The sequence below is a fragment of the Heterodontus francisci genome, chromosome 35, assembly GCF_036365525.1.
Source record: "Heterodontus francisci isolate sHetFra1 chromosome 35, sHetFra1.hap1, whole genome shotgun sequence".
NCBI classification, from domain to species: Eukaryota; Metazoa; Chordata; class Chondrichthyes; order Heterodontiformes; family Heterodontidae; genus Heterodontus; species Heterodontus francisci.
In genome coordinates, this window is record NC_090405.1 from 44,489,464 (window position 1) to 44,508,251 (window position 18,788).

The following is an 18,788-nucleotide window of genomic DNA, read 5'->3' on the forward strand; positions in this document are numbered from 1 at the left end:
GAGAAGGGCAGCAAACTCAAAGGGTAGAAGGACAGGAGGAGGTTACATTCATAGGGAGGGTGGGGGCACATCGCCATGGAGGGATGTAAACAAAAGGATGAGAATTTTGAAATCAAGGCAATCAAAAACAGATTAACCGCTCATTCATCTCAGTGTGGGAGCTTGTGTACAAAATGGCGTGCTTTCAAAACAGCAGTGATTACAGTAATTCATTGGCTGTAAAGCACTTTGGGACGTCCAGTGACTGAAAGGCTCTGTACAAACGAGAGCTCTTCCTTTGTGAAATCTGAAGTTACATTGCTGTCTCAAGTTTACAGGGATATGGAAAAGAACAATATTTTCTTCTGACCAATGGAGGGAAGTAATTACTGTCGTCCTTCAAAGCTCAGTTCCTTTTGCTAATCGAGGGAAGGAAAGATTATGCACTCTGGTGTAAGTAATACAAAAGATGTTTGAGAACGGAAAGCGCCACCTGTGCCAAATGACTAACTAGCCTTGGCGTCAGGTACTTCTTCATGTCTTGCATTCGTCTTCTGAGGGAAAGCTACTTTGCGACCTCCGCTTTGCATTTACATCCATAAGACAGCCATGATACACTGCATTATTAACAGCTAACAAATAGGTTGCATAATGCACTTTTTAAACGTGTTGCTGGGTTGGGTATGCAGTGGGGAGGGGGGTTGCTGCGCGTAATTGTTTGGTGGGGTGGCACTTGTCGTGTTTAATTTGCGGACCGACTATTATTTTTCAGTTCCAGCGCATTTATTTTCCGTCCATAAGCATTCAAAATACACTATTAAAGTCTGTCACCTTGCCAAATTACTTTCCATAAATCATCTGCCGCCCGTCTGATGTGGGTGAAAAAGCATAAAATCTTCCAGGCGACCTTCAGTTACAGGGCTGAGGTTGCAAACAGTTGCAAAAACAGCTTGTTCGGCGGGGTCTTGAAAGCAAGCAAGTCAGAGATGTAACCTTGGGCTCATTATGCAAGGTTCATTTGCATATAAATTAGAATATCATTGGAGACACCAAGCGCTACCTGCATTGGTGATCCAAGGCTTGTCAGGCTCACAGTTGAGGCCTGCTCTTCTGCTGGTGCCCGATAATTTATAATAATTTAATGTCTTTCATTAATCATCATTTATTTTGCCTGTTTGCATCAGTGCTGTGTATTACCAGCTCACGTCTGCCGTGGATGTGCCTCTGACAGAGCCGTATTAGCCTGTGCCTTGCCAAGCATTAGTTTACATGATCAGTTAATGTAATAAAAATTTCAATTTTCACCTGAACATAAATCAAAATCAGCTCCACTTTACAATACTGTAAAACTTTCCGGGGATCTCGCAGGGCTAATATTGCAAGTCACTGCAGACTCAACCATTCATTGCTGACAACACAGAATGCCACAAATTTATGCCAGATCTAAAAATCCAAGATTTGTACAGCTGTGCTACTCCAGTAAAGTCTGTTACTAAGTGATATGCCAAGCTGCTTTCCTTTTCCCTCTGTTAACTTGGTGGCCTCTGCTGGCTTAATGTTCAGCCAGCATTCACGCTATGTGTGAAATGCTTTAGCATCAGGGGTAAATAATTTAAATCAGGGTACAGTGTGTTAGGGAGTCTGGGTTTGATTGATGGCAGAGGGACGATATTGGCTTGCAATGAGACAGCTGAGAATGGACAATTCAATTCAGGTCAACTGGACAACAAAGTCGGAAGAAGTGATTGCCAAACTGCCCTCTTTTAAGAAACACTTCAATTTCATCCATAAGCAGTTGAGTTGCCAACCCTCCAAGATTATCCCAGACTCTCCATGAATTGAAGATTGATCCCCAGTGCATTGTCAGCTTTGTAAAACACATTCTTTGAACCTTTCTGCTTATTCGTTCAACACTGGAGAGATGGGGTAAGAGGCTGTTTGACTGTACTTGCGAACCTTCCATTCCGGTATCAAAAAGTCTGCTCGCTTCTCAACTGGCAAGAGAAAGGCGGGACGCTGGAAGGATGGACACGTCAGCCAACCAATGTTGGGGATGGAGTAGTGGGAGACAGGAGATCATGTGATGAGACCTCCAGGAAGGTGTCCGATCTGAGTAACAACCCTAGTAAGCAGCCTGATCGTAGCCTGGAACCATTCTGAATCTGAACCTGGCCGACAAGTTCACTTGAATAACTGACCCCTGTGTCAATGGGAGGAATGCGACATGATGCTAACATCACTTAGTGTCGGCTGAAGCAAAGCTGATTGTGACTGAACCACAATGGGCTGCTTTCCACTCCAGGCATATCAACACTCCTGATAAGTGAACGGATTCTTTTTTTCTTGCTCAGAGCTGCATCAACTCTCAGGACTTTGTAGGGTAACATGAGAAGAACAGCTTCCTTATCTGAGCTTCATATATTCCAGGTCTGAGATCTCTGGAGCATCCTGCAGGCGAGGGAGCAAGTCTACAGATGGGTTGAAGTCGTACACAGTGATAAACACACTTGCATATAATTCCCCTATCCATTATTTTAATCACTTTCTTTAAAATGGGTTAGCACCCTTGTTACACTGTCAGCATGGCTCAGTTGGGAGCACTTTCACCTCTGAGTTAGAAAGCCGTAGAACCATAAGTTAAGTTGAATTGCCATTAGAGGTGCTGCATTGTTGGCAGTGCTTTCCTTTATATGAGGCTGTTAAAGCAATATTAAACCTTTAATATTCAAGTGGACATCACAGATCCCATGACTCAACTTGAAGAAAGCAAGGACATCTTGGACTCGCTCAACCAACAACACTCAAAACAGATTCATCTGGGTATTTATCTCACGACTGTTTGTGTGGCCTTGCTGTGCTCACAATGCCTCCCAAAGCAACAGCTATTATACTTCAAAGTTATTTATTGCACGTTTGAGATGTGGTAAACTTTAAAAGAAAATTAAATTACGGTCAAATTATCACATTCGTTCCTAATATTGCAGAAAGTTCAATCCTGAGGAGAGACAGAATCAAAGAGTTTTGTTATAATGGGAGCTTCATAACAATAATTTATCATAATAGAAGGTTAACAATAAAGAGAAGCTGTCGGAACGGCGTTTATTAGCAGTTTATAACAATAAGTTGCACTAATGAGACGTTTGTAATAGATTTTGGTATAATGGTAATTTTTTAATAACAGGCTGGGTTTGCAGTGCAGTCACAAAAATGATTTGTAATAATGAGGCTAGAACTTACCAGTGGAAAAAGGCTTAACGCGTTTGTGTGATATTCCTAAGTCTGCAATTTTAACGCAGATGTTGACCCATTTATTTAAAATAGGCTAGCACTCGTTAAATAGAGAAAAAGGTCATACAAACACATTAAGCATTTGTTCACGAATATCACCCACAGTAATGTTTGATCTATGGAGTATATAATGGAATTTGTTCTGTGGAGATCCTGTTATGTCTGCTCCTCTTCATTCAAATCATCTGATGCATCCCAATTTCTTTTAACATCAGATTCCCGCTTTACTGCGTTATTTACATTGCTTAATTGAAATTATTAGGTAATTCAATTTTTCTGAAACTCAGCAAGACGATATCAGAAGGACACAATGTCGGAGGGATTTTTTTTTTTGAATGAGAGGGAGGGTAGTCTCTAACATAAAACTAGTTTAAAAGGCTCCGAGAGGGAACCGCTCCCCCTCCTCCCGCCGCCTTCCCGAACTGCATAAATGGCCAGTTAAGTCTCTTAACGAGCTTGTTGTCAACTCGTTAAGGGCCAGTTTTGAATTTTCTTTTGAAGGCGCGGGATCTGCACAGAGTCTCAACCAAGGCAGGGAGGTGACACAGCAGGGAGCGAGTTAGAATTGCAGGACAGCAACAAGAAGCACCATGGAAGAGGGAAGGCTCAGAGAAGGCCCTCATTCACAGACAACCAGTTGTACAGAGTGAGGAGAATTATCGGCCATATCGCTTCACTTTTGACAAGGGCATTTTTTTGGTGGGGGAAGCTGTTTTGAGGGGGTGGATGGGTCCCTCTGTTTACGGGCCTCATGGGTTCATGACAGGGGGTGGGGGGGATTCAGGAAGACTCCACATTCCAATGGAAAGGAAGGAAGGACATAATAGGAAATGGGATTAAGCTACACCAAGATTGGATCAACGAGCAATGAGGAACAGCATCTGCAGACCCCTTGGCAACAGGGGCACAGGGGTGAGGAATGAGTGGCAGGAAGGCAACAAAGCCAATACCCTTAGGGTCTACTGCCAAAGGAGAAGCTGCCTGAACATGGTGGAGCATCAGCACCATAGAACACTATGCCTTTCCAGGCAGGTGGTAGGTGACTGGTGTTACCTTGCTGAGGGTCATCCGAGGGTTTGCAGGAACTGTCGCCATGGCCTTCCCATACCTCTGAAAGTTACAGTGGTCTTGTACTTTTTTGCAACAGGGTCTTGCAAGCAATGGCAGCAGACATTGGTGGCATCTCGCAGGCAGCAACACATCATTACATTACAGAGGTGGTGGATGCTCTGTCCGAGAGGGCAGGGGATTACATTGCATTCAAGGTGGATATCAGCGCTTGAGCTCAAAGGGCAGTGGGATTTGCCTCCGACACTGGATTCCCTCAGGTGCAGGGGATCATCGATTGCACCCATGTGACCAACAAGGCACCGACTGACCAGCCAGGAAGGTTGCATGCATAGGAAAAGATTCCACTCCCTAAACGTTAAAGTGGAAGCAGCTCTTCATGAAGCCATCAGAGCTTCATGGATGGCTGTTATTGGATAAGAGTAATCCCTTGTAGACGCGGCTTGTCACTCCAGTATGTCACTCTGCCATGGAGGCTGAGAAACAATGCAACTGATGAGTAGGAGGAAGATGAGGATGAAGAGAAGGCTAAAGAATAACTGAAGAGCAGTCCCCATGCTATTCAGGTATGCTGCCATGCCACATAGGAAGGAGAACTTTATGCACCCTGAGGATGCCCCTCTCTTTTGCAATCTGGTGACGGTTGAACAGGAGGCATGCCATCTGGGTCTGTCTTTAGACTAACCTTGCCAGACTGAAGGAGGTCATTGAAACATTTCCTGCACTGCCCCCAGTTCCTCCTCCCCACTCCTCTGCTGCTGACCTCATTACCTCTTGGTGAGCCTTGCGAGCTTCCTGTTGCCGCTGGCGGGATGTTTCTGTGCTCAGTCACTGCCTCCAGCAGCACTTACAATGAGGCATCAGAAAAATGGGGTGTTGCCTTGAGAAGTGGGGGGGGGGGGGGGGGAGTGTGGGGGGGTCCCTGCCCACTGCCCTCTGCCCTCTGCTCAGCTCCTCAGCAGCACGAGGACAAAGGGCAACCACAGCAATTGCGGTCACCTGGCCTTTAAATCGATCCTGCTGCTGCTTATGTCCCGCCTCCTTCCCCTCTCCACCGGCGCGAATTACCATATTAAAATTGCAACATGTGTGTTGCCTCAGTGCTCTGGGGTCAGCACCCAGAAATGACCTTACACATGGGTTTGACCTCAGACTGTGAAACCCATTACCCTTCATTTTAAAAACCAACTACCAGTATATTCTGACTCCAACAGTCAACTTACAGCTAAGGGAGTCGAGAGGAAAATGAGATTGCCGTCCTAACCAGCGGCACAGTCCCACTCGAGTCGTGCTTTGCAGATGTGGATTTTTTTTTTTTTTACTCAAAGCCTCTTCAGACCCCTAAGGAACAAATGTTCTCCGAGGGCCGAATCACCGAACTGCTGTGCCATTTTGAGATGCTGAATGGTCCTTCCAAGGGCAATGCTGATGATGGTTTTACTTCTTCGCAAAAGCAGCTGCCCCACCCCCACCCTAATCGGGAAGTAGTCCTGCTCTGTCGAAGATACTCCACTTCTCTGTGTTTTTATTGCCGAATCTGGGAGGCCTGAAAGGATTAATTCCTAATGCCCTTGCCCATTTGTGTGCGCTTGCTGCTGTAACTGAGACTGATAGCAAGCCATAAAATCTTACCCGTACACTGATAAAATTCAGCCCATTGATAGATGACTGCAATTAAAAACGTGCATTTGAATCTCTGACTTTCTGCATCATTCTAAACAAGAGTGCCAAATAACATGCATTCCTTTGCATTAATGCCCAGTGGCTTTACTCAGTGTAACAGACTACACTTTCTATAGTTCATAGCATCTTACAGCACTGCAGGAGGACTATTCAGCCCATCGTGCCAGTGCTGGCTCTCTGAAAGAGCTATACAAGTAGTTCCACTCCCCCTGCTCTGTCCCCATAGCCATGCAAATCGTTCATTTGCAGGTAGCTATCCAATTCCCTTTTGAAAGTCACTCTTGAGTCTGCTTTCAGCACCCTTTCAAGCAGTGTATTTCATTGAGTGAAAACAAATTCTCCTCGTCTCATCAAAGAATATATACAGGGATGGTGGGAAGAAGAGAACTGTTTCATGTACTGATGCCAGTAAGGGGCGAGCAAAGTGGTAATAGGATGCTTAAAGAATTCTCTCTATTCTAAATGGTACAATCCCTGTGGATGGGTGCTTTGGGTCTCTGAAATGGATGACGACTGATTGAAGTACTAATAGTTTAATAGACAGAGGTTACAAAGCCTCTGGTTATCTTATCTACAATTCGTATTCTAAAGCTAGAATATACTCCTCAGAGAAAACAATGGGTAAATGTGGGGTGCAACTGAGTGGATTTTAAGCCTGTAAGGGCATGGGGCCTAATAGTTAAAACTCAAATGGGGCTATCATTTGAACAAGTTAGCAAGAGGGTAGTGGTAGGAGTATGACGCCAGTAACAACACATGCATTTATCGTGAACTTTTCCACGATTAAATATCTCAAAGTGCTTTAATATAATGGTTTACGTTTTTAAAGTGACTGTTGGGGGACCTGGCGAGGTGGAAAGAGATCTTGGAAATGTTGAAACGGAGGGAATTGTTTTTTCCCTGGAGCAAAGGCTATGGAACTTTTCAGTTTTTATTGAATTGTGTGTTGGTATGGTCTATAAGGGTTGCTGCCCAATTTATCTTTGCATGTTCACCCAGTAATTCCTATGGTCAGTATTACCAGCTATGACAGTCAGTTTAGAATAAAGCCACTTTGGGTGCGATATAAAGAACTGAACTATCCAAACAATTTGAATTAGCAATGTGACGGCACAGCAAGATGTTCAAATAATAAGTCCTTTGGGAAAGGGTTAAACCAAGGTCCACCTTTCCCTTTCAGCTGGATGTAAAAGATCCTATGGCACGATGTTGAAGAGGAGTAAGGGAATTCTCCCGAGTCTCTTGGCCAGTATTTATTCAATCACTAAAACAGACGATTTGGTCATTATCACATTATTTGTGGGAGCTTGCCGTGTGTAAATTGGGTCCAGCATTTCCTACATTGCAATGGTGACTAAAATTCAAAAGTAGTTCATTGGCCATAAAATGCTTCAAGACTTCCTATAGCAAGTCTTTCCTTCTTTCAAAAATGGGACTATGGTGCTAAAAATAATTGGCATCATCAGATAATTTGAATGAAGCAGCTTTGAAATTTATCACCAGCGGTAATTTCTCGCTGGAAATCAGATTGCAATCCTGTCTGTGCTTGTTCTTTTAAATTCAAAATAAAGTAGAAACATTTCACTGGGCAAAAGACATTTAATGACTTTATTAAGAAGCCTAATTTCGGCCATGTATTACTCTCTCTTGTTCGAGGGTCAATGATGAGCCTGGAACCTGCAATTGCTACACAAGTGATATCGCCTGCAAACAAGAATGATTACTTTGTAATGAAGACAAGGCAGGACTTTGCCTAATATTTTTTGTTATGATATAGGACCTTGTGCTGAAATAGAGGTCCCTTTTGATGGGTCATTAAGTTTTCAAAAATCCTACCGACAGAAACATGTAAACTTTGCGGGAGTCACGTTTGCCTTTACTGCCTAAGCATAAAGCGTCATTTGAGTGGAGTGCAGAGAAACATCAGAAGGAGAAGCTGAACTGTAAGAAACGACTTGCATTTATACAGCAACTTGCTCAACAGTATAAAGTTCAAAGCACTTTATAGCCAATTAATTCTTGATATGTAGAAAACATGGCAGCCAATTCGTGCACACAAACAGCATTGAGATAATGACCAGATCATCTGTATTAGTGATGTTGATTGAAGGATAAGCATGGGCCAAGACACTGGAAAGAACTCCACAGTTCTTATTCAAAGTAGCGATACGGGATCCACCTGAGGGGGGAAGATGGAGTCCACGAGATCCTGACTTTCCTTCAATTCATTCCAACAGGAGAAAGACTATGTGGGCTGTGTCACCTGCCCAATATACCTCCCAGTGCTCCGCCCAGATGGCAGGGGCGTACGTCTATCCCAACACCTTTAGATTTCAGATTGGCATTGAAACAAATCTTGGGCTGAAAACTTATAGCGGGTAGACGGGAAAGTAGAGTTGAGGCCACAATCCGATCAGCCATGATCTTATCAAATGGTGGAGCAGGCTCGAGGGGCCGAGTGGCTTGCTCTTGCGCCCAGTTCATATATTTATATGTATGTTCATAAAACGAGAACTGTTTCAGCCTATACGCCAATGAGCACCAGTCGCTCTTTCCTTCCATCTTCCCCTCTCCTCCTCTTGTGAAGCTGTTGACTGCTTTTTGGTGTACAGTCCCACGGAGCCCTCCAGTACCTTGCCCAAGTGTCCATTCTAGGGAGTGTGTGTCAACAAAGTGCAGTCAGAGACGAGTGTTTAATGTAGTAGAATCTCAGACTAAAATTATTTAGGGCAAACATAGTTAATTTGCGTAGGTAAGTTTCAGTGTCACTCGACTGTTTGGAGATGCAGTTGGCTTTAAACAAATGATAAAGGGGGCTTTACTCTCATCTCCGTTAGGGGTTTCTGAATGCTGTGGGGAGAAGGGAGAAAATGCTTGTGTATAAACAACATCTCCTCACGTGGTTAGGATGGTCCAAAGTGCTTCACAATTGATGGATCACTTCTGAAGTGCAGCCGAACAGCGGAGAATGTGTTCACAGCCAGTTAATCTGTTTTGATGGCAGGCATGAGGGTGACTCTTACACATCTCCTCCTCTACCCACACTCCACCTCCCCCCCGCCCCCTGCAACCCCCCCCCCCCCCCCCGCCACCCCCCCCACCCACCGCCCCCCCAAGAAAGGCTGTGGATGCTGGGTCAATTGAAACTTTCAAGACTGAGATCGAGGAAAATGGAGCAAAGGCATGCAAATTAGGTTGAGAGACAGATTGCCTATGAACTAACTGAATGGTGGAACGGGCTTGAAAGACTGAATTACTCTCCACAGAATCACCACCTTTTAAATATTCAATATTCTATTCACTCTGGTCTCTGATTGCACTTCTGACCTTATAAGTAATTTATCACTGAAGACAGTTAGGGGTTGAAGTCCTTCATTTAACTGACCTTTTACTGTTTGAGACGACCTTCTGAGTTGACTGCATATTACAGTTGACATTGCAAGATGGCAACCCATAATGAATGGTCTACCAAGATGGGTCATTGGGTCATTATTTGTCATAACTAACTGGATGAAGGATAATTATAACATTCCACTCAGCTCGGGTAAGACATCAAACTTGGCTTGTATGATTCAGTACCCATACTACACTGTGGATTTGTGCTTCAAAGGCATTGTTTTCTTTCAGTCTTTCTTTGAGGAGAGAAGACCTTTAGAGTGCAGGGAACTCAAACACTTAAGGTAGGATGCGCAATGGCTTCAGATAAATTCCCCCGCTCTGTGGGAGTTGAAACGCCACTAATCGTAGCTTTCCTAAATAATGAGTGAATATGGTTAATTGAATGAAGATTTTTCTGACGAGGCTCTTAACCCATAGTTATAGATGGAATAATTAATTACTAACTAACCTATCAAGGGATTCTGAAATTCATGCCTCCTTACTTCTCAAATACAAATCAAGAGAATCCCTTTCTTACAACTAAACTCAAGAGGATGGCAAAACTCCCCGTCTGTCATTTCTTAATGAAAGGAATCCTTTAAATATTATATATATTTCTTCAATTTTAATCATCGCAATGGAAATTAACTACCTTGGGATATAATTAAATCATACTGTATGGGTGTCTTATCCAAAGGTGAATCTATTAAATAAACTATAAGCCACTCCGAATTTCTTAAAGGAGAATGTGTTGGGGATGGGGGAGACGATCTGCATTACCTTCCCCCAAAAGAGAAGGGTACAGCATGCTGGGAGTATGTCCTGAAGGTTTCTGGGTAGATGAATGGGATAGCTCATGTCCACAGTACGATAAAGAGTGACAAGAATAATTCAATTAATGCCAAATTAGTCGATTGGAGAAGAATTCAAATTTCTTTTACTATACAAAATAATCCCAGAGGGGGAAATGAGGAGAAGTTCTTTTGAACTATTCAATTCTTATATCCTGAAATGGTGGTGGAAGCAGATTAAATGATAACTTTCCAAAGAGAATTGGATAGGTGCTTGAAAAGGACTATTTGCAGGGTGGTGGCTACTCATCCAAGATTAACAACACAGCCAGTGAGCAAGTCCTAACCTACGTAGTTCTGAGACCCAAACTGCATCAGTTTAAAGTTTTGTGCATAATGATAAAAAGTCCGATCGAACTAAACTTCTGAACTGATAGCCAGTTGCTCCTTCTCCCTCCCTATGGGTCTTAGATCTTTTTAAATTCCCAACAAATGCATCTGGGTCATATGATTTGTTCTTGCTCAGATTGTTTGATTCGCCAAAAATTTGTGCACAGGCATTAAGGTGAAGAAAGAAAAATGAGAAAAGGAACAATATTTGACAAATAGCTGCGCGGTGAGGAAAAGCTACAAGTGATTGATGCCGAAGGCAAGAAATAATTGGAAAAATAAACAAATGGATGTCACTCGCAAGGCCTTGCACTTTCTGTAGTCTAAATGTGCCATGCTGTAAACTTTCGCTTCTCCCTGTATTGACATTAATGGGTTGATTCCACAGTCCTCTGCCCCCAGTGAGAAGATAAGCTCAGAAGGGAGCATGGGTTACAGATGAGCTTTACGTCCATAGCCCCATTCTTCTACCTGCACTCCCTTTGAGACCTGCTTCGAAGTGAGACATGTAATCATCTCTCAATTCCTTATCCCACCTCCTAATTCAATAGAATCATGGAATGATGCAGCACAGGAGATGACCATTTGGCCCATCGTGCCTGAACTACCTCTTTGGTAGAGCTATCCAATTAATTCTACCCTCCTACTCTTTCCCCATAACTCTGTAATTTTTCTTTTCTCGATAGGTGTTTATCCAATTCCCTTTTAAATATTACTATTGAATTTGCTTCCATCACCCTTGCAATAACCCGCTGTGTAAAACAATACCTCCTCTGGTACTTTTACCAACCACCTTAAATCTGTGTTCCCTGCTTACCGACCCTTCTATCACTGGCAACAATTACTTACTTATTTAATCTTACCAAAACTATTCATCATTTTGAAAACCCCAACCAAATCTCTTCACTTTGTCTGCTCTCTTCCTTGCCCAGATTGCAAAGCTGCGGAACTCCTTATTGCTATAGCTCCTGTTCCTTCTGCAATCTGCGAGCTTGGCATTGTCTCGCTACAACTTCTCGAGTCATCTCCTCTTCTACTTTCCTTAATGTTTCAAGAGCTGGTGAATTACCATGACTGGGGAGCAAGTCACCTCTGTTTACAATTGTAGACTGGAGGGCAGGTTCAGAATTTTCCAGTCTCTGTTTCAGCACCCGGCAACAGGAAGTGCACTGGACCTGTCCAACCTTTGCTATCGCCCCTCCCAACCAAGGCCAGTAGACTGCATGGGGCAGGCTTGATGGGTCAGCTGGTCCTATCCTGCCCATCATTTTCATATATACGTACATTACGTGGTCAACCATTGATGGGACACCAGAGCCGGAGAAGCAACTCCAGACTGCTTCCAGTCTAACTTCCAATTCTTTACCCACATTTAATTTAAAGGATAAGATTAGTAATGAATTTTTAAACCCAGTAAATTATTTTAAGAAATGAAATTCATGAACAGCCTAACTAAGAATTAATATGAAATAATATGTTTGCATCTGGATGATACATCATATTGCTTATTAAGAATTGTTTTTCTTACCTCCAAAATTGTCTCATCCCTCTGCATCATCTAGCAAAGACAGGCTAGAGATTCTTTTACTGTGCTATAACATACAATCAATTCTGCGCCTTAAGGGATTGTGTGCATCATTAAACAAAAATATGTTAAAAAAAATGATTTTTTTTTTCCTTCTTCATCCGTCATTTGATTTTTTTTTAATTTTTCATTTGGAAACAAATGCCATGGATATTTGAGGACATGTTGCCCTGGGCTTTTTTGGGGGCAGTTACAAAATCCTCAGTAACAGCAATACAATTATGGCTATCTCCTACCTAAAACATTAAAAAGCTATTTTGCTCTAATTATTTCTTGTGCTAGTGCGCTCGGAAATTGCTTTGTACTCTTGCAGAAGAATGTATTAAAAAATGATAGCTATATTCAGACAATTCCACCCCTTCCGTTCAAACACTCAGAAAATACTCCAATCAGCAATGAACTTGCAGGTTCTGTGAGACATATGCACACTCAATGCGTATTAATATACTGGTACACCTGGCTTGGCACTTTCATGGTAAAATAGAGGAGGTAGTGTTTCATCAGTACAGGGGAATTATAGTATGCAATATACAATGCATCATAGAAACATGGAAAATATACAGCACAGAAGGAGGCCATTTGGCCCATCACATCTGTGCCAGCTGAAGAAGATCTTTGCAACCTAATCCCACTTCCTAGCTCTTGCTCTGTAGTCCTGTAGGTTACAGCACTACAAGTGCATAGCAAAATACTTTCTAAAAATGTGATGAGGGTTTCTGCCTCAACCACCCTTTCAGGCAGTGAGTTCCAGCCCCCCACCACCCTCTGGGTTCAACAGTTTCTCAAGTCCCCTCTAATCCTTATACCAATTACTTTAAATCTATTCACCCCACTGCCCCTCCCCCCTGGTTAGTGACTTCTCTGCTGAGGGAAATAGATCTTTCCTATCTACTCCATCTGGGCCCCTCATAATTTTCGACACTTCAATTAAATTTCCTCTCAGCCTCCTCTGTTCCGAAGAAAACTCCAGCCTATCCAAATTTTCCTCACAGCTAAAATGATAGTATACTCATAAATCTCCTCTGTACCCTCTCTAGTGCAATGACATCCTTCCTGTAATGCAGTGACCAGAACTGTACGCAGTACTCTCGCTGTGGCCTGACTAGTGTTTTATACAGTTCTAGCATAACCTCCCTGCTCTTATATTCTATACCTTGGCTAATAAAGGGAAGTATCTTTTTAACCACCTCATCTACCTGTCCTTCTACCTCATCTGCTGTTATATGTGGAATAGCTCAGTCTTACCTCCAAGTCAGAAGAATGTGGGTTCAAGTACTGCTCCAGAGACTTGAGCACAAAACCTGGACAGACACTTCAGCGCAGTATTAAGGAAAGTGCCATCTTTCAGATGCAATTGTTAAATATATAAACCAAATGCCTTGAGGTGGATGTAAAAGATCTGAGAGCAACATCCGAAGAACAGGGAAGTGAAAAGGTCTTTACATTTAAGTTACCCCCCCCTCAAAGTTAGGAATTTTTTTTTACAGGGTAATCATTTCACTGCTTTTGTCCCGAATTTTTAAGTTAGTTGAAAAATAGACTTGCATTTATATTGTGGCTCTCCCAAAGCCCTTTACAGCCATTAAAGTACTCCTTTTGTGTAGTCACTGTTATAATGTAGGAAATATGGCAGCAAATTGGCACACAGCAAGCTCCGACAAACAGCAATGAGATAAGCACCAGATAATCTGCTTTTTTTCTGATGCAGCCAGTTACGATGATCTAGAATCGGTTGTCTGAAAGGACGGTGAAAGCACATTTGATTGTCATTTCCACAAGGGAATTGGATATATACTTGAAGAGGTGCCACTGGCAATCTGATGGAAAAAGAGCGGGAAGTTGGAACTAATTGGACAGCTGTTTCAAACAAGCCGGCAGAGACACGTCGAGCCGAATGGCCTCCTTCTGAAAGATCGTAAGTGCTTCAACACAATATGCATCACTGCATTATGTGTTTGTGGATAACAAGGGCAGCTAAAGAACTTTTCCCAATGTGGAGAAGTGATATCCTGATGGAAGCACCTCCTCTTAAACTCTGGATTCTCAATTATCTGTTATGATAGAGGAGACCACCCGTGTATAATAACAATTGGATAATTGAAAGTTCTCCTGCATGTACTCTGAAGTATTAAACTTTTAATTCTGATTGATTAAATCGCTCAATTTCCCAGCAGGCGAAGACAAGACCCTAATTTTTCCATTTCAAAAATAAGATCCCTAAATTCTGGCAGAAATTCTGGCTGGTCACATAAGTCTTTCTGGTCAATTTGACTTAATGCTAAACATCAGAGCTGCCCAACCACTAAATTGTACCAAATACTGGGCCTTTAGGTTGGAACTAACTATCCTGCTGGGTCTGTTTAAAAAAAAACTTATTTTATGATTACTTTGCATAAACCTGACTTTCATGACAATCCTTGCAGATGATTGAGACTATGGATAACAGGAGAGCGGACAATCGCATATGGGCAATGGGAATGCAGTTATTTCAGGATGTAGATAATTGAGAGTATGGCTAATAGGAGTGTGGAGAATTGAAGGTCCACAGTGAGTTTTCTTTTCCAAACTTAAAAGGAACAGGCTAGAGAGTTTAGAGAATATAATGATGATGATCAAAGACAAGACCAACATGGTCCAGGATTTGAAGACCTGATTGCCTCTCGCTCTGCACTGCCCCTTCTTTTGAAAACATCCTGGAGATTGCTTCCGATAAACTTTTAGTAATGATATTGTAAAATGATACGACAGACTTGCACAAAAGTCATTTATCCGACTACTGCGTCTGCGAGGGAAAAAAACCCGCCTATGTTTAAAGTCATTTATCACTGTACTGAGACTCCAGTGTGTTTACAGGAACAGCAGCAAAGCGACAGAACATTCAACAAAAGAGCAAACATTTGAACTTTCAACTCCATGTGCACATGACCTCTATTATACATATATATTCACACTGAGTGATGACACTTGGGAGTGGGTTAAAGGCTGCAACCTATTCATGGGGATTTGAGATGATATTTATAGCTTTGCTCTCTCTGTTTATGAGGTCACCTCAATTCTTAGATTAAGTTACTAGCCATGTAACTGACTCTCGGCTATTTATTCACCTCACACGTATAGTAACTGGGCCAGCCCAACATATTTCATATGCTGATCTGACAATACTGAAGTTACAGCAATGTTAGACTTCAGGCAGCCCTTGTTAAGATTTGCTTGCTACAGGTAGAATCCTGTTCTGAGGTGAAATTGGACTTGTTAATTGAAAGAGCAGCTTATGTTTAAAATCTCTCAGAAATGTTTCTGAACGTTCTAGTGAATTACTTTGAAGTGCAGTCACTGCTGTATGTTGGGAAATGGACCAGCTATTTTTCACACAGCAAGATCCCACACATAGCGATGAGAGGAACGACGACTCAATTTGTTTTCGATGATGTTGGTCGAGAGAGAGGAAGGTTGGCTGCGAAATCGGAAGAATTCCCTGCTCCACTTTGATTAGTGCCATGGGAGCTTTTGCACCTAATGAGAACAAGCAACGGAACCTCGATGACACCTGATCCAGATAAACACTCTCAGTTTTTCCTTAATATTATATCGCAGTATCAGCCCAGACTTTGCACTCAAGTCCTGGAGTGAGGTTTGAACTAACAACCTTTAAGCTCTGTGGGGAGAGAACTACCCACTGAGCGAATGCTGACACTAGTAGTCGGCTTCACCTGCTCATTTCTTTTGGATAATAATAAACCATGACCGTGACTGTGCCAGAACTTTCAATTGGAACCGTGAGCTGAGCAAATAGAATCTTCAGTTTTGTCCTTTGGGACAGCACATAGTGACAAAGGTTCTAAATTGGACCCTACCCACCTGGGACTATTTCCAAGCTAGATATTAAAATGGCAACAAACTTCACGAAAAATGTTAACCAACATCTTTTTCTTCTTTTGGGAAGGGAGAAGTGTTAGAAGAGGAGTTCATCATTTTCTCATTCATGAGCAGCGCAATTGTGGTGTTTTAACAAGATGTGCACGACTGCATTTCTCTCCATTTTACCATTTTCTCACTCCTATGTCAATACACCCTCACTTCTTTTGCCCTTTTTAACATCTGCATCATCCAATACTTATCCCTCATCCCACACCACCAAAACAAGTTATCCAGTCATTTTCGCATTACTATTTGTGGGAGCTTATGTGTACAAATTGGCTTCCATGTTTCCTACATTACAACAGTGGAGTCACTTCGAAAGTATTTTTTTTTTGCTGTAATGTGCTTTGGGATGTCTGAGTGTTATGTATTTGCCAGTTTGCTGGGATATTTTATATATCTGATCTATGTTAGAGCAATGCAGAGATGACACTAGTTCTAAGTCAACAACAGATTTATTTACAGTACTTTAAAATATCTCAGCACTTACAAGATTTCTACACACTGTCTCGACAGAACTCGGTCTGTTTTTTTTACCAGAACTTTCTTGCATGCAGTTTCAGTTTCATAACCTCTACGTTCCACCTATGGCTTAAGCAATTAAGTACAGTCAACACTGATCAGTGAACAGACCAACACAATCAAACACAGATCAATTAAACCATTGAACACTACACTGATGTTAAGAAAGGTGCTGTATCAATGCAAGACTTTCTTTTTCTTACTTATTGGCCATTTTTGATTAAGCCATCTGTTCGTCCTTTAATCCACCTTCTTTCTGTGACCGGTGTGACTGCCAGCTCCCTAACCCTCTCCTCATTGTCTATTCTTCCAAACCATGTTGAAATGCACAACTTGCAGCCTTCAGCTCCAGTGAGAGACTCAACCCAAAGCATCACGATCTTCCTTTTCTCCTTCCAATACTGACTGACCTGCTGTCTATTTGCTAGTTGTTTCTTCTCATTTCAACAGTGCCTCATTAAAAACAGAATTGCTCACTTCACTGCAAGAGAACTTCATCTTTTGCATTCACTCTAGTGAATCATCTAGCTAGATTAAATTTTCTATTATGTTTCTCACTCTTCAATTGGGCAGCACTATTCTGTCACACTTCTAGGTGGAATCTCAATAGAATTATTAAGCTGCCTGTCACATTGTCAGACCCGGGCGGCATTGTCAGATATGGGCGGCACAGTGGCGCAGTGGTTAGCACCGCAGCCTCACAGCTCCAGTGACCCGGGTTCAATTCTGGGTACTGCCTGTGTGGAGTTTGCAAGTTCTCCCTGTGTCTGCGTGGGTTTCTTCCGGGTGCTCCGGTTTCCTCCCACATGCCAAAGACTTGCAGGTTGATAGATAAATTGGCCATTATAAATTGCCCCTAGTATAGGTAGGTGGTAGAGAAATATAGGGACAGGTGGGGATGTGGTAGGAATATGGAATTAGTATAGGATTAGAATAAATGGGTGGTTGATGGTCGGCACAGACTCGGTGGGCCGAAGGGCCTGTTTCAGTGCTGTATCTCTAAAACAAAAAAAACTAAAACAAAACTAAAACCTGCAGCTCCACACTTCTACCACTAGTTGGAGCTCCTTATGCTGCAGCTCTTCAGATCCGTACCTGCAGCCTCGCCAATGAGGAAAATACCCTTTGCCTTACTTTCCATGAGCAATAAAGGCTTTGTGACTGCAGGCCCTCCCAACACACTTTACAGTCAACGAAGCACTTTTTTTGGACTGTAGTCACTGTTATGTGGGAAACACGGCAGCCAATTTGCACACGTCAAACTCCCTCAAACAAAAACATGACAATGACCAGATAATTTGTTTTAGCAATAGCTCGAGAGAGAAATATTGTAGAGCTCTCTTGCTCTTCTCCAAAATAGTGCCATACGATCTTTTATGTCCACCTGAGAGAAGAGTCGAGGTCTCGACAGCACCTCCAACAGTGCAGCAGTCCCTCAGTACAGCACTGGAGTGCCAGCCTTGATGTTTGTGCTCAATTCTCTGGAGTTGGTCGTGAACCCACAGCCTTCTGACTCAGAGGTGAGAGTGCTACCCACTGGCCACAGCTGACACAAGAAACCAACTAGTACCTTTAAAGACAATCATGTATATGGGGGGGATAAATTACAGATCTTGATGAGATGGATCATACATCATTTGGACTACCTTTTTTTTTTATACAGATACAGCACTGAAACAGGCCCTTCGGCCCACCGAGTCTGTGCTGACCATCAACCACCCATTTATACTAATCCTACATTAATCCCATATTCCTACCACATCCCCTACCTATACTAGGGGCAATTTATAATGGCCAACTTACCTATCAACCTGCAAGTCTTTGGCTGTGGGAGGAAACCGGAGCACCCGGCGGAAACCCACGCAGACACAGGGAGAACTTGCAAACTCCGCACAGGCAACACCCAGAACCGAACCCGGATCGCTGGAGCTGTGAGGCTGCGGTGCTAAACACTGCACCGCCCCAAAGGGGGAACAATATTTGTTGCCAGGCAGAAAAAGAACAGTTGAATAGCTGTACCTCATTCTTGTCGCTAACCAGCTGACAAGCAGCGCCACATATAAATGCAAAATTGTGTTGCCCGTTGATGAATGCAAAGTAACAATTTGCCAAGCATTTTTTTTCATTAAAGGTAGTGCCTCTTTAAACAAACAAGACTCATCATCAATGTGTACTACTTGGGTCAT

At 42.6% G+C, this 18,788-nt stretch overlaps 1 protein-coding gene and 1 long non-coding RNA gene across 6 annotated transcripts in view; one reads left to right on the plus strand and one right to left on the minus strand.

Moving 5' to 3' along the window:
• Window positions 1-18,788, minus strand: part of LOC137350649 (CUGBP Elav-like family member 4) — an 856,190-nt gene that overhangs the window by 445,996 nt on the left and 391,406 nt on the right. The gene's annotated exons all lie outside the window — the stretch shown is intronic.
• LOC137350650 (uncharacterized) overlaps window positions 9,608-18,788 on the plus strand; it is a 30,039-nt gene continuing 20,858 nt past the window's right edge. Inside the window, exons 1-2 of the long non-coding RNA XR_010969469.1 lie at window positions 9,608-9,698; window positions 13,871-14,077. This is a non-coding gene — a long non-coding RNA (uncharacterized lncRNA). The remainder of the gene's footprint in view (window positions 9,699-13,870; window positions 14,078-18,788) is intronic.